The sequence below is a fragment of the Tamandua tetradactyla genome, chromosome 9 (assembly GCF_023851605.1).
Source record: "Tamandua tetradactyla isolate mTamTet1 chromosome 9, mTamTet1.pri, whole genome shotgun sequence".
NCBI classification, from domain to species: domain Eukaryota; kingdom Metazoa; phylum Chordata; class Mammalia; order Pilosa; family Myrmecophagidae; genus Tamandua; species Tamandua tetradactyla.
The window spans coordinates 6771014-6784198 of record NC_135335.1 but is presented as its reverse complement, the minus strand read 5'-3'; the positions used below and the strand labels follow the sequence as shown (position 1 = coordinate 6784198).

The window sequence follows — 13185 nt, the reverse complement described above, 5'->3', positions numbered from 1 at the left end:
AACTTCATTGACCTTCTTGAACCAAGGTATCTTTCCCTGGATGCCTTAAATTGGACAGTTCTATCAACTTGCTTTAGTGGGGATATTTCCACAGCCTAAAAACTGTTAACTTGCAACTTATTAAATCCCCTTTTTAAAAGCCATTCCATTTCCGGTATATGGCATTCTGGCAGCTAGGAAACTAGAACACTGGGTTTCTCAATCTCGTCGCTATTGACATTCTTGGGTGGGAAATTCCTTGTCAAAGGAGCTGTGCTGTGCATTGTAGGATGTTTAGCAGCATCCCTGGTCTCTATACTCTAGATGCCCAAAGTATCGCCCAAGTTGTGACAATAAAAATATCTCCAGGGATGCACGAGTGGTTCAGCGGTAGGATGCTTGCCTTCCATGTGGGAGAACTGGGTTTGATTCCCAGACCATGCACCCCCCCAAAAAAATTAAATATATATAATTTATATACTATATATATAATTGATTAATATATATATAGTATATATCTATCTCCAGGCATTGCAAAATTTCCCTGGGAGACAAATTCACCCCAAATTGAGATCACTGATCAAGATAGAGTCTATTGTTGTATATGGTGTGAGGTAAGGATCTAATAATTTTCCTTAATGCTATAATTCAGATTTACTGATACTACAAATTAACTGTATTATAACCACCTTACGATTCTAATGCTGTCATATACTGTTCTAGTTTGAAAGCTGCTGGAATGCAATATACCAAAAACAGAACTTTTAAATAGAGAAATTTATTAAGTTGTAAGTTTATAGTTCTAAATCCGTGAGAATGTTCAAATTAAAGCAAGGCTATTAAAAAATGTCAATCTAAGACATCCGGGGAAGATACCTTGGTTCAAGCTGGTCAATGACATTCAGGGTTTCTCTCTCAACTGGAAAGGCACATGGTGAGATGAGCTAGCTTTCTCTGGAATGGTTTCCCCGGGTCTCTGTCTATTCTGTTGGCTCTGTAGGTTCTGGTGGCTCTCCTGGCTCTAAAGCTTTTTCCAAAATGGTTCCTCTTGAAAGGTTTCAGTAAGCAACTCCACCTTGAATGGTGGAGACGCATCTCCATGGAAACCATCTCATCAAAAGTTACCACCCACAATTGGGCGTGTCACATCTCCACAGAAACAATCAAAAAGCTCATCCTCACCCTGAATGAGGATGAAAAGGCATGGCTTTTCTGGGGTCCACAAATAGCTTCAAACCAGCACAAATACCAAGGTCTTGTGTGCATGAGGCACGCTGTTGTGTGTCATCCTGGGTACGGAGATATACCCCAATTCCCAGCCCCCTTGTTTTGAGATGGGGTAGAAGTGACGTGTGTCATATACAGGCCTGGACAATTGAGAGGAGGTGTGTCTTCTCCACATGTCCTCCCTACTCCCCCACATTCTACGGACAACTTAGAGGCTCCAGGTTGAGCACGGCTGTGCCACCAGATGGCAGGAGACTAGTCCCCGAGTCACTGTTAGGGGGAGGCTTGCCCAAGAGAGCCACCTGGCTGAGAACATTGTCATTGGGCTTTTTTTTAACCCCAGCCTGACTCATATTTATTTATTTAAGAAGTTATGGGTTTTCATTGGACTTTCTATTAACGAGAGATACACTAATTGTGTTAAGTTGCTGGGTTCTGAGGATATTTTTTTGCATTCTTTAGTTTACTAGCCTAATATTCTGTACTTCCTATACTTTTTATTACTGTAACTTTATAATGTGCCCTGCTATCAGGAAGGATGGGCCCTATTTTTTTCCCCTCTTTTTTCAAAATTATCTTTGCAAATCCTAGGCCTTCCTAAAAAAGTTTAGGAACAAATGCTCAAGTAACCTTTCAATACTCTGCTGGATTTATAATTGGAAATAGACTTCTTTGGAGGAATTCACATTTTTACAATGTTATCTCAGCCATTTACCGATACAGAGACTTTCCCATACATTCTTGTTTTCTTTTATGTCTTTTTATAGAGTTTTTTTTTTTTTTTTTTACATGGGCAGGCACCGGGAATCGAACCCGGATCCTCGGGCATGGCAGGCAAGCATTCTTACCTGCTGAGCCACCGTGGCCCGCCCTATAGAGTTGTTTTTAAAATACTTTTTTAAATTCAAAAAGTACTCAGCATCTCTTTTATTCATTTTGCCTTATTTGGATCAAAGAACTTTTCAGTTATAGCATAAAAAGTCTTGGACAAAAATTAATTATTCTTAACAATTACTAGCATTTCTAATTTTATAAAATTACCAGAAGAGTTGTGAAATTCTGGATGATTTTATTTTCCCAATTTTCTCAAGTTTTCTTCAGAAAGCATTTCTTCCAGAATCAGGAAAAAATTGGCAGAACATTTAAGATCATTCTTTGTTCTACCAATTGAATAAGTTGTTTACTTTTACCAAGTCTTAAATCATTTGTGAGCTATATTTTGAAAACATAGTCGTCTACATCTCCTAGTTATTATAATGGAACTCAATCTTTGTGGGAGCCCCGGGTTTGATTCCCAGCCCATGTACTTCCTCCCTCCGGCCCCAAAAAAACCCTCAATCTTTTGCTCTACCCAATAGAGTTTAGCAAACAGAAAAAAAAAAAAGAAGTGCTTTCTCTATTTCTCATGACATAGTTTACCTTTTTATTCATGTGGATGGTAATTATTTAATGCACTGGTTGGAAAACTGCTTTGCCCTTCGATAGCAAATTTAAATTTAATCCCCAACACCATGCTCAGTATTCAGTGATGTAGGTAAAACAAGAGAACCACAACAAAATCTTCTGTTTAGGAAAAAAAAATTGCACAGGATAGTACCCTAACTGATCACACATAAAGAGATCAATGCTGGATAGGGATGGTGAGGGAAATGATGGGACAAACATCTTTTGATGTCTTCTTTCCTTATTAGTAGGCAATTAGGCTGGCTCAGCAGGAAAATGGCCTTTGGCAGCATTTCCTACACCAGGGTGATAGAGGTGGGGCAGGGCAGGGTGTGAGGAATGCAGCGTTTAACCCAAACGGGACTAATAATTAAAAAGGATGCAAGGATGCAAGAGTAGATGCCCTGCTGGGCCATAATGTTTTATTAGCTCCTGGGAGGAACTGGGCTGAAAGGAGGCTATATTTGCAGAGGCAGAGCTGGGGTAGTGACTATTTACCAACTAGTGGGGCTTGTTTTTGGTTTGTTTTTTTTTTTACGAGCACATTTTTTTTTTAATTAAGTAAAGCTGTTTTAGCTCTTAAAAGAACCTAAAAGCAAGAATCCAGAAAGTTCACAGGAAAGACTGGAAACTAGAACCGTGAAGCCACCGATGCAAAAGCTCTCTCTCCATCCTCTCTCTAAGTGCACACACTGCCCTTTATAAGCATACCAGCTTTACTGCTCCCAAGTATAGATATGAAACTTACAGCCACAAAAAAGAAATGGGCTTTCTTTACCTGAGCTCAATTCTGAATTCTTAGAGACTGGGCCAGCTTGGATGACATCTCCATATATATGGCCAGGATGATAAGTGACATTATACATCCCAGCAGCCAGAAACCCAACCCTGTGAAAGTGAGGAATTACCATGAACTGAGTAGACTCTAAAACCATTTCACAGACGAATCATGAAAGAGAGATGAATGTGAAAACGCCTTGGTGTGGGAGATGAGAATACGTAGTTTATAAGAAATAGATGCTCATTTTACTAAATGAGATGAAGAATTCAAGAAAGAAATTTGAAGAGAGATGGGGAAGAATCTAATTTGGGAACTATAAGTTTATCTGCTAGACCATCCAGATAAAACTCTGTGTTAAGTGGACAGAGACAAGAGTTACAAACTTAGGAAAGAGGCGCAGACTTTACACCTACATATTTTAGACCGATTTAGAGCTACACAGTCACCAGATGGGTCCACTTTTTTTTTTTTTACATATTTTTTATTTAAGAAAACAAACAATACACTTAGAACAACCAAAAACAGATATCTTAGTTAGCTTAACCATAGGCACATTTAAATAAAGTATCCATATAATCATTGGAAAGCCTATGTTTGCACAGTAAGTTTCATAAACCAATTAAAAATGAAGGCAACAAGGAAAAAAATCTGCATATTCGAATAGCAAAGTTCTTAAATCCTAAGTATTAAAAACTAATTTAGATACCACTTGATCAGCTGAGATTAGATCACTTTTTAACATTTAAAATAAAAATTTTTTGCCACCATAAACTAGATTATTAAAAATCGCTTTCCAGAAATTGTCTAAATTATCTTTTTAAACATGATTTTCCCCACATTTCTTTAAATGTCAGACTTTCTTTGGCAAATCTATCCAAAATACCAACATTTCATTTTAGAACATTGTTTATATTTAATTAACAGAGTGTCCATTGGAATACCTTCCAAGCTTAACAGTTTACACCTTCCCTTCAAAATACAAAATTCTCTTTTAACTAAGTTGTCATTCTCAAAAATATTCTGGAGGAAAAAATTGTGAACTAAAATCTATCAATTGTTCTTCATTTCTATTAAAATGTAGCAATTTATCATCTAATGCATAGTGATCCATCAACTAAGTTTTTTGTTCTTCTCAGACATAGCTGATTGCAACTCATAAAGCAACAGCTGGCTACAGTTTTCCCACTTCTTTATTCACAGTTGTAACTGAGACAGGTCATTCTTTGATCCATAAATTATGACTAATTTTAGCCTCTGAAGGTCTTCTTCCCCCTCAACCTGCTTCACCAATTTTGCTTTTTCTTCATTGAATCTTTGTTTGGTCTCACTCTCAGAAAATCATTTTGGGGAGCCACGCGTGACCCCCAACATCAACGTGATTTTGATTCACATGCATCGAGATTCTTTTTTTTTTTTTTAATTTTTTTTATTAATTAAAAAATTAACTAACACAACAATAGAAATCAATCCATTCTACATATGCAATCAGTAATTCTTAATATCATCACATAGGTGTTTGGTCATCATTTCTCAGTACATATGCATCGATTTAGAGAAAGAAATAGTACTACAACAGAAAAAGAAATAAAGTGATAACACAGAGAGAAAACACAAATAAAAATAAAAAGTACAAAAATATATGAGAAAAAAAAACAACAACAAAAAAAAAAAGCTATAGATCAGATGCAGCTTCATTCAGCGTTCCAAGATAATTACATTACAATTAGGCAGTATTGTGCTGACCATTTTTTTTTTTTTTAGACATCATACCATTCTACATATGCAATCAGTAATTCTTAACATCATCACATAGATGCATGATCATCATTTCTTAGTACATTTGCATTGGTTTAGAAGAACTAGCAGTATAACAGAAAAAGATATAGAATGTTAATATAGAGAAAAAAAATAAAAGTAATAATAATAAGAACAAAACAAACAAAACAAAACAAAACAAAAACCTATAGCTCGGATGCAGCTTCGTTCAGTATTTTAACATGATTACTTTACAATTAGGTATTATTGTGCTGTCCATTTTTGAGTTTTTGTATCTAGTCCTATTGCACCGTCTGTATTCCATCAGCTCCGATTACCCATTGTCTTACCCTGTTTCTAACTCCTGCTGAACTCTGTTACCAATGACATATTCCAAGTTTATTCTCGAGTGTCGATTCACATCATTGGGACCATACAGTATTTGTCTTTTAGCTTTTGGCTAGACTCACTCAGCATAATGTTTTCTAGGTCCATCCATGTTATTACATGCTTCATAAGTTTATCCTGTCTTAACGCTGCATAATATTCCATCGTATGTATATACCACAGTTTGTTTAGCCACTCGTCTGTTGATGGACATTTTGGCTGTTTCCATCTCTTTGCAATTGTAAATAACGCTACTATAAACATTGGTGTGCAAATGTCTGTTTGAGTTTTTGCCCTTAATTCCTTTGAGTAGATTCCCAGCAATGGTATTGCTGGATCGTATGGCAATTCTATATTCAGCTTTTTGAGGAACCGCCAAACTGCTTTCCACAGTGGTTGCACCATTTGACATTCCCACCAACAGTGGATAAGTGTGCCTCTTTCTCCGCATCCTCTCCAGCACTTGTCATTTTCTGTTTTGTTGCTAATGGCCATTCTGGTGGGTGTGAGATGATATCTCATTGTGGTTTTGATTTGCATTTCTCTAATGGCCAGGGACATTGAGCATCTCTTCATGTGTCTTTTGGCCATTTGTATTTCCTCCTCTGAGAGGTGTCTATTCAAGTCTTTTTCCCATTTTGTAATTGGGTTGGCTATCTTTTTGTTGTTGAGTTGAACAATCTCATTATAAATTCTGTATACTAGGCCTTTATCTGATATGTCGTTTCCAAATATTGATTCCCATTGTGTAGGCTGTCTTTCTACTTTCTTGATGAAGTTCTTTGATGCACAAAAGTGTTTAATTTTGAGGAGTTCTCATTTATTTATTTCCTTCTTCAGTGCTCTTGCTTTAGGTGTAAGGTCCATAAAACCACCTCCAATTGTAAGATTCATAAGATATCTCCCTACATTTTCCTCTAACTGTTCTATGGTCTTAGACCTAATGTTTAGATCTTTGATCCATTTTGAGTTAACTTTTGTATAGGGTGTGAGATATGGGTCTTCTTTCATTCTTTTGCATATGGATATCCAGTTCTCTAGGCACCATTTATTGAAGAGACTGTTCTGTCCCAGGTGAGTTGGCTTGACTGCCTTATCAAAGATCAAATGACCATAGATGAGAGGGTCTATATCTGAGCACTCTATTCGATTCCATTGGTCGATATATCTATCTTTATGCCAATACCATGCTGTTTTGACCACTGTGGCTTCATAATATGCCTTAAAATCTGGCAGCGCAAGACCTCCAGCTTCGTTTTTTTCCCTCAAGATGTTTTTAGCAATTCTGGGCACCCTGCCCTTCCAGATAAATTTGCTTATTGGTTTTTCTATTTCTGAAAAATAAGTTGTTGGGATTTTGATTGGTATTGCATTGAATCTGTAAATCAATTTAGGTAGGATTGACATCTTAACTATATTTAGTCTTCCAATCCATGAACACGGTATGCCCTTCCATCTGTTTAGGTCTTCTGTGATTTCTTTTAACAGTTTTTTGTAGTTTTCTTTGTATAGGTCTTTTGTCTCTTTAGTTAAATTTATTCCTAGGTATTTTATTCTTTTAGTTGCAATTGTAAATGGGATTCGTTTCTTGATTTCCCCCTCCGCTTGTTCATTGCTAGTGTATAGAAATGCTACAGATTTTTGAATGTTGATCTTGTAACCTGCTACTTTGCTGTACTCATTTATTAGCTCTAGTAGTTTTGTTGTGGATTTTTCCATGTTTTCGACGTATAGTATCATATCGTCTGCAAACAGTGATAGTTTTACTTCTTCCTTTCCAATTTTGATGCCTTGTATTTCTTTTTCTTGTCTAATTGCTCTGGCTAGAACCTCCAACATAATGTTGAATAATAGTGGTGATAGTGGACATCCTTGTCTTGTTCCTGATCTTAGGGGGAACGTTTTCAATTTTTCCCCATTAAGGATGATATTAGCTGTGGGTTTTTCATATATTCCCTCTATCATTTTAAGGAAGTTCCCTTGTATTCCTATCCTTTGAAGTGTTTTCAACAGGAAAGGATGTTGAATCTTGTCAAATGCCTTCTCTGCATCAATTGAGATGATCATGTGATTTTTCTGCTTTGATTTGTTGATATGGTGTATTACATTAATTGATTTTCTTATGTTGAACCATCCTTGCATACCTGGGATGAATCCTACTTGGTCATGATGAATAATTCTTTTAATGTGTTGTTGAATACGATTTGCTAGAATTTTATTGAGGATTTTTGCATCAATATTCATTAGAGAGATCGGCCTGTAGTTTTCTTTTCTTGTAGTATCTTTGCCTGGTTTTGGTATGAGGGTAATGTTGGCTTCATAGAATGAGTTAGGTAGTTTTCCCTCCACTTCGATTTTTTTGAAGAGTTTGAGGAGAGTTGGTACTAATTCTTTCTGGAATGTTTGATAGAATTCACATGTGAAGCCGTCTGGTCCTGGACTTTTCTTTTTAGGAAGCTTTTGAATGACTGCTTCGATTTCTTTACTTGTGATTGGTTTGTTGAGATCATCTATCTCTTCTTGAGTCAAAGTTGGTTGTTCATGTCTTTCCAGGAACCCGTCCATTTCCTCTAAATTGTTGTATTTATTAGCGTAAAGTTGTTCATAGTATCCTGTTATTACCTCCTTTATTTCTGTGAGGTCAGTAGTTATGTCTCTTCTTCCATTTCTGATCTTATTTATTTGCATCCTCTCTCTTCTTCTTTTTGTCAATCTTGCTAAGGGCCCATCAATCTTATTGATTTTCTCATAGAACCAACTTCTGGCCTTATTGATTTTCTCTATTGTTTTCATGTTTTCAATTTCATTTATTTGTGCTCTAATCTTTGTTATTTCTTTCCTTTTGCTTGCTTTGGGGTTAGCTTGCTGTTCTTTCTCCAGTTCTTCTAAATGGATAGTTAATTCCTGAATTTTTGCCTTTTCTTCTTTTCTGATATAGGCATTTAGAGCAATAAATTTCCCTCTTAGCACTGCCTTTGCTGCGTCCCATAAGTTTTGATATGTTGTGTTTTCATTTTCATTCGCCTCGAGGTATTTGCTAATTTCTCTAGCAATTTCTTCTTTGACCCACTTGTTGTTTAGGAGTGTGTTGTTGAGCCTCCACGTATTTGTGAATTTTCTGGCACTCTGCCTATTATTGATTTCCAACATCATTCCTTTATGGTCCGAGAAAGTGTTGTGTAAGATTTCAATCTTTTTAAATTTGTTAAGACTTGCTTTGTGACCCAGCATATGGTCTATTTTTGAGAATGATCCATGAGCACTTGAGAAAAAGGTGTATCCTGCTGTTGTGGGATGTAATGTCCTATAAATGTCTATTAAGTCTAGTTCATTTATAGTAATATTCAGATTCTCTATTTCTTTGTTGATCTTCTGTCTAGATGTTCTGTCCCTTGATGAGAGTGGTGAGTTGAAGTCTCCAACTATTATAGTATATGAGTCTATTTCCCTTTTCAGTGTTTGCAGTGTATTCCTCACGTATTTTGGGGCATTCTGGTTCGGTGCATAAATATTTATGATTGTTATGTCTTCTTGTTTAATTGTTCCTTTTATTAGTATATAGTGTCCTTCTTTGTCTCTTTTAACTGCTTTACATTTGAAGTCTACTTTGTTGGATATTAGTATAGCCACTCCTGCTCTTTTCTGGTTGTTATTTGCATGAAATATCTTTTCCCAACCTTTCACTTTCAACCTATGTTTATCTTTGGGTCTAAGATGTGTTTCCTGTAGACAGCATATAGAAGGATCCTGCTTTTTAATCCATTCTGCCAATCTATGTCTTTTGATTGGGGAATTCAGTCCATTGACATTTAGTGTTATTACTGTTTGGATAATATTTTCCTCTAACATTTTGCCTTTTGTATTATATATATCATGTCTAATTTTCCTTCTTTCTACACTCTTTTCCATATCTCTCTCTTCTGTCTTTTTGTATCTGACTCTAGTGCTCCCTTTAGTATTTCTTGCAGAGCTGGTCTCTTGGTCACGAATTCTTTCAGTGACTTTTTGTCTGAGAATGTTTTTATTTCTCCCTCATTTTTGAAGGATAATTTTGCTGGATATAGGAGTCTTGGTTGGCAGTTTTTCTCTTTTAGTATTTTAAATATATCATCCCACTGTCTTCTAGCTTCCATGGTTTCTGCTGAGAAATCTACACATAGTCTTATTGGGTTTCCCTTGTATGTGATGGATTGTTTTTCTCTTGCTGCTTTCAAGATCCTCTCTTTCTCATTGACCTCTGACATTCTAACTAGTAAGTGTCTTGGAGAACGCCTATTTGGGTCTAATCTCTTTGGGGTGCGCTGCACTTCTTGGATCTGTAATTTTAGGTCTTTCATAAGAGTTGGGAAATTTTCAGTGATAATTTCTTCCATTAGTTTTTCTCCTCCTTTTCCCTTCTCTTCTCCTTCTGGGACACCCACAACACGTATATTTGTGCGGTTCATATTGTCCTTGAGTTCCCTGATACCCTGTTCAAATTTCTCCATTCTTTTCCCTATAGTTTCTGTTTCTTTTTGGAATTCAGATGTTCCATCCTCCAAATCACTAATTCTATCTTCTGTCTCTTTAAATCTATCATTGTAACTATCCATTATTTTTTCTATGTTTGCTACTTTATCCTTCACTTCCATAAGTTCTGCGATTTGTTTTTTCAGTTTTTCTATTTCTTCTTTATGTTCAGCCCATGTCCTCTTCATGTCCTCCCTCAATTTATCGATTTCATTTTTGAAGAGGTTTTCCATTTCTGTTCGTATATTCAGGATTAGTTGTCTCAGCTCTTGTGTCTCATTTGAGCTATTGGTTTGTTCCTTTGACTGGGCCATATTCTCAATCTTTTGAGCGTGGACAGTTATCTTCTGCTGCTGGCATCTGGGCATTTATTCAGATTTCTCTGGGTGTTGGACCCCACAAGGTTGTAAGATTTTTCTGTGAAATCTCTGGGATCTGTTTTTCTTATCTTGCCCAGTACGTGTCGCACGTGGCACACGTTTGTCTCAAGTGTTTGGAATGGGTCTCCCCCAGTCACCGATCTCCGTGGCCTGGGGCTTTCGGATCCAATTCTCTCCGTTGGTTCAGGGGCCGTGCGTGGTGGGGGCGTCAGCTGCCGCGGCTTGAGGGGACCCTGTGGCTGGTTGCGGGCCGCAGCGGGCCTGGGGGATTCCCCCCCGGACCAGGAAGCCTCCCGTGGGGGGGGGCTTCCGCGGCTTGGATAGCCCTCCTATCTGAGACTCGTATCCGCGGACTCGAAGCAGAGACTCGAAGCCGCCCGCAAAAGAGGGGTGCCACCTGTCTCGGCTTGGGAAACTTGCTTCTCCAATACTCTCAGCCGGCCCAGAAAGGGGGGAGGGAGTAGCTCGGACCACCGCGGCTGCCGCTGCTCGGGAAATCGCACGCCTCTCGGGGGTCTCACTGCAGCCGAGTCTCGCAGTCAGTCTAGCCAGCCCAGACTTTGGATAGCCCTCTGATCCGAGACTTGTAGTCGCGAACTCGAAGCCGAGACTCGAAGCCGCCTGCAAAAGTGTGGTGCCGGCCGCCTTGGCTGGGAAGCTTGTCTCTCCGAGTCTCTCAGCCAGCCCCGGAAGGAGGGAGGGATTAGCTCGGACCGCCGCAGCTGCGGCCGCTCGGGGGTCTCGCCGCAGCCAAGTCTCGCAATCAGACTTGCCAGCCCAGACTTTGGATAGCCCTCTGATCCGAGACTTGTAGTCGCGAACTCGAAGCCGAGACTCGAAGCCGCCCGCAAAAGTGTGGCGCCGGCCGCCTTGGCTGGGAAGCTTGTCTCTCCGAGTCTCTCAGCCAGCCCCGGAAGGAGGGAGGGATTAGCTCGGACCGCCGCAGCTGCGGCTGCTCGGGAAATCGCCCGCCGCTCGGGGATCTCACTCACCGCAGCTGAGTTTCGCAGTCAGACTAGCCAGCCCAGACTTGGTTACGCTGTGTGTCCATTCCCTGCTGTAGCCCCGGGAGCTGTTTTGTACTGTTTCTGTTCACCTATTAGTTGATTTGGAGTCGGAGGAACTAAAACGCATGTACCTTACTAAGACGCCATCTTGGATCCTCTGCATCGAGATTCTTGAAGGTATTTTTCAAATACGTGCTTTCTTTACAGTCACTGGGTATGTCTTTAAACCTTTCTCAAAATTGCAAACAGCTTTCTTCTGTTGAAGATGCTGGTTTCTCCAAAAAGTTCCCATCATTTTCTTCCTTCTCTAAGACGCCTTACCACGCTGTTAGAGGAATTAAATGATAATCTTGTCTTTCTTATAATGGTTCTATAAGCGTTGTGCTCATGAGTTGTTGCCTTGAATTGTTGGTAAGGGGAGACTGAATCTCAGTGGCGTGCTTGGTAAAAACACAACTTGAGGCTGAGCCCTGTCCTTCTTGATGAAATTTTGGTTTAACCACAGCCACAAACGGCACAGCAGGATACCGCCCCTCCCCCCTCCCCTCCCCTCCCCCCCTCCCCTCCCCCTCCCCCCTCCCCTCCCCTCCCCCCTCCCCTCCCCTCCCCCCCTCCCCTCCCCTCCCCCCTCCCCTCCCCTCCCCCCTCCCCTCCCCTCCCCCACCCCCTCCCCACCTCCACCCCACCTCCACCCCAACCCCACCAATCACAGAACGCATCTTGCAGGGCTCCGCCCCCAGGACCCAGGGGGCAGAGCCCTGCTGGGGGCGGAGCCCTGCAGGATGCAGAGATCGTGTGATTGGCTGGGTTGACAGGTGCGGGGTAGGGGTGGGGGGCAGGGTGGAGGGGTAGGGCGCCACTGTGTTATTTAAATGACTTTTTATTTTTATCAAAGTTATATATGTGGGACTATGGCAGAGTAGGTAGCTCCAGGAATCAGTCCCTCCACCAAAACAACCACTCAAGTGACAGGAGCAGTCTGAAACGACTGTTTTGAAACTCCAGAGTCTCCTGAAACACTGTGCAGCGTGGAAAAGCTAGAGGAAAAGACCGGTAAACTGCAGTAAATATTGGTGAATTTTATCTATCGAGCAGTGGCCACAAGCCCCCAGCCCCAGGCTCAAGGCAGATGGCAGTGGGGACTGCAGCCCAGGCTCCTGGGTAGCTCTCTGGTGCCAGAGAGGGCTGTAAGGACCTGGTCCTCCAGAGGGTCCCCAATAAGATCAACAATTTCTCATCAGAAACCTCATCAGATTTAGTTTCAGAAACCATGGAACCTAGAAGACAGTGGGATGACGTATTTAAAGTCCTTAAAGAAAAAAAAAACTGTCAACCAAGAGTATATCTGGCAAAATTATCTTCTAAAAATGAAGGAGAGTGGAGAGCCTACTGTGGAGGTCACTCTTATGTGAGCTTCAGTTAGACATTGCTACCTGTCATGATTTGTCAAACTCCAATCAAAACCATTCCAGCTAATCCTAAAGAACACCTAGGGCATTATATAAGATTCTACAAATGTTCCATGCACTAGGGTAACTTTCCAGAAACCTACAACCTCCAGATGGGTCCCTGGTCCAGATAAGTCCTGAAAACTAGCCCAGCCTCTCCAGAACATCAGCTAGTTACATCTCCCTACCCCGTATTATTATTGACAGCTCCTTCCAATATGAAAAAGTTAGAATGGCCATAGCCCAAATACCCCTGAAGAGTGGAATAG

General features: G+C 40.1%; 1 pseudogene; it reads right to left on the bottom strand.

Annotated features, from left to right (window-relative positions):
* Nucleotides 1–4141: 4141 nt before the first annotated feature.
* On the bottom strand, nucleotides 4142–12187 carry LOC143645504 (swi5-dependent recombination DNA repair protein 1 homolog pseudogene; annotated as a pseudogene).
* Nucleotides 12188–13185: the final 998 nt, after the last annotated feature.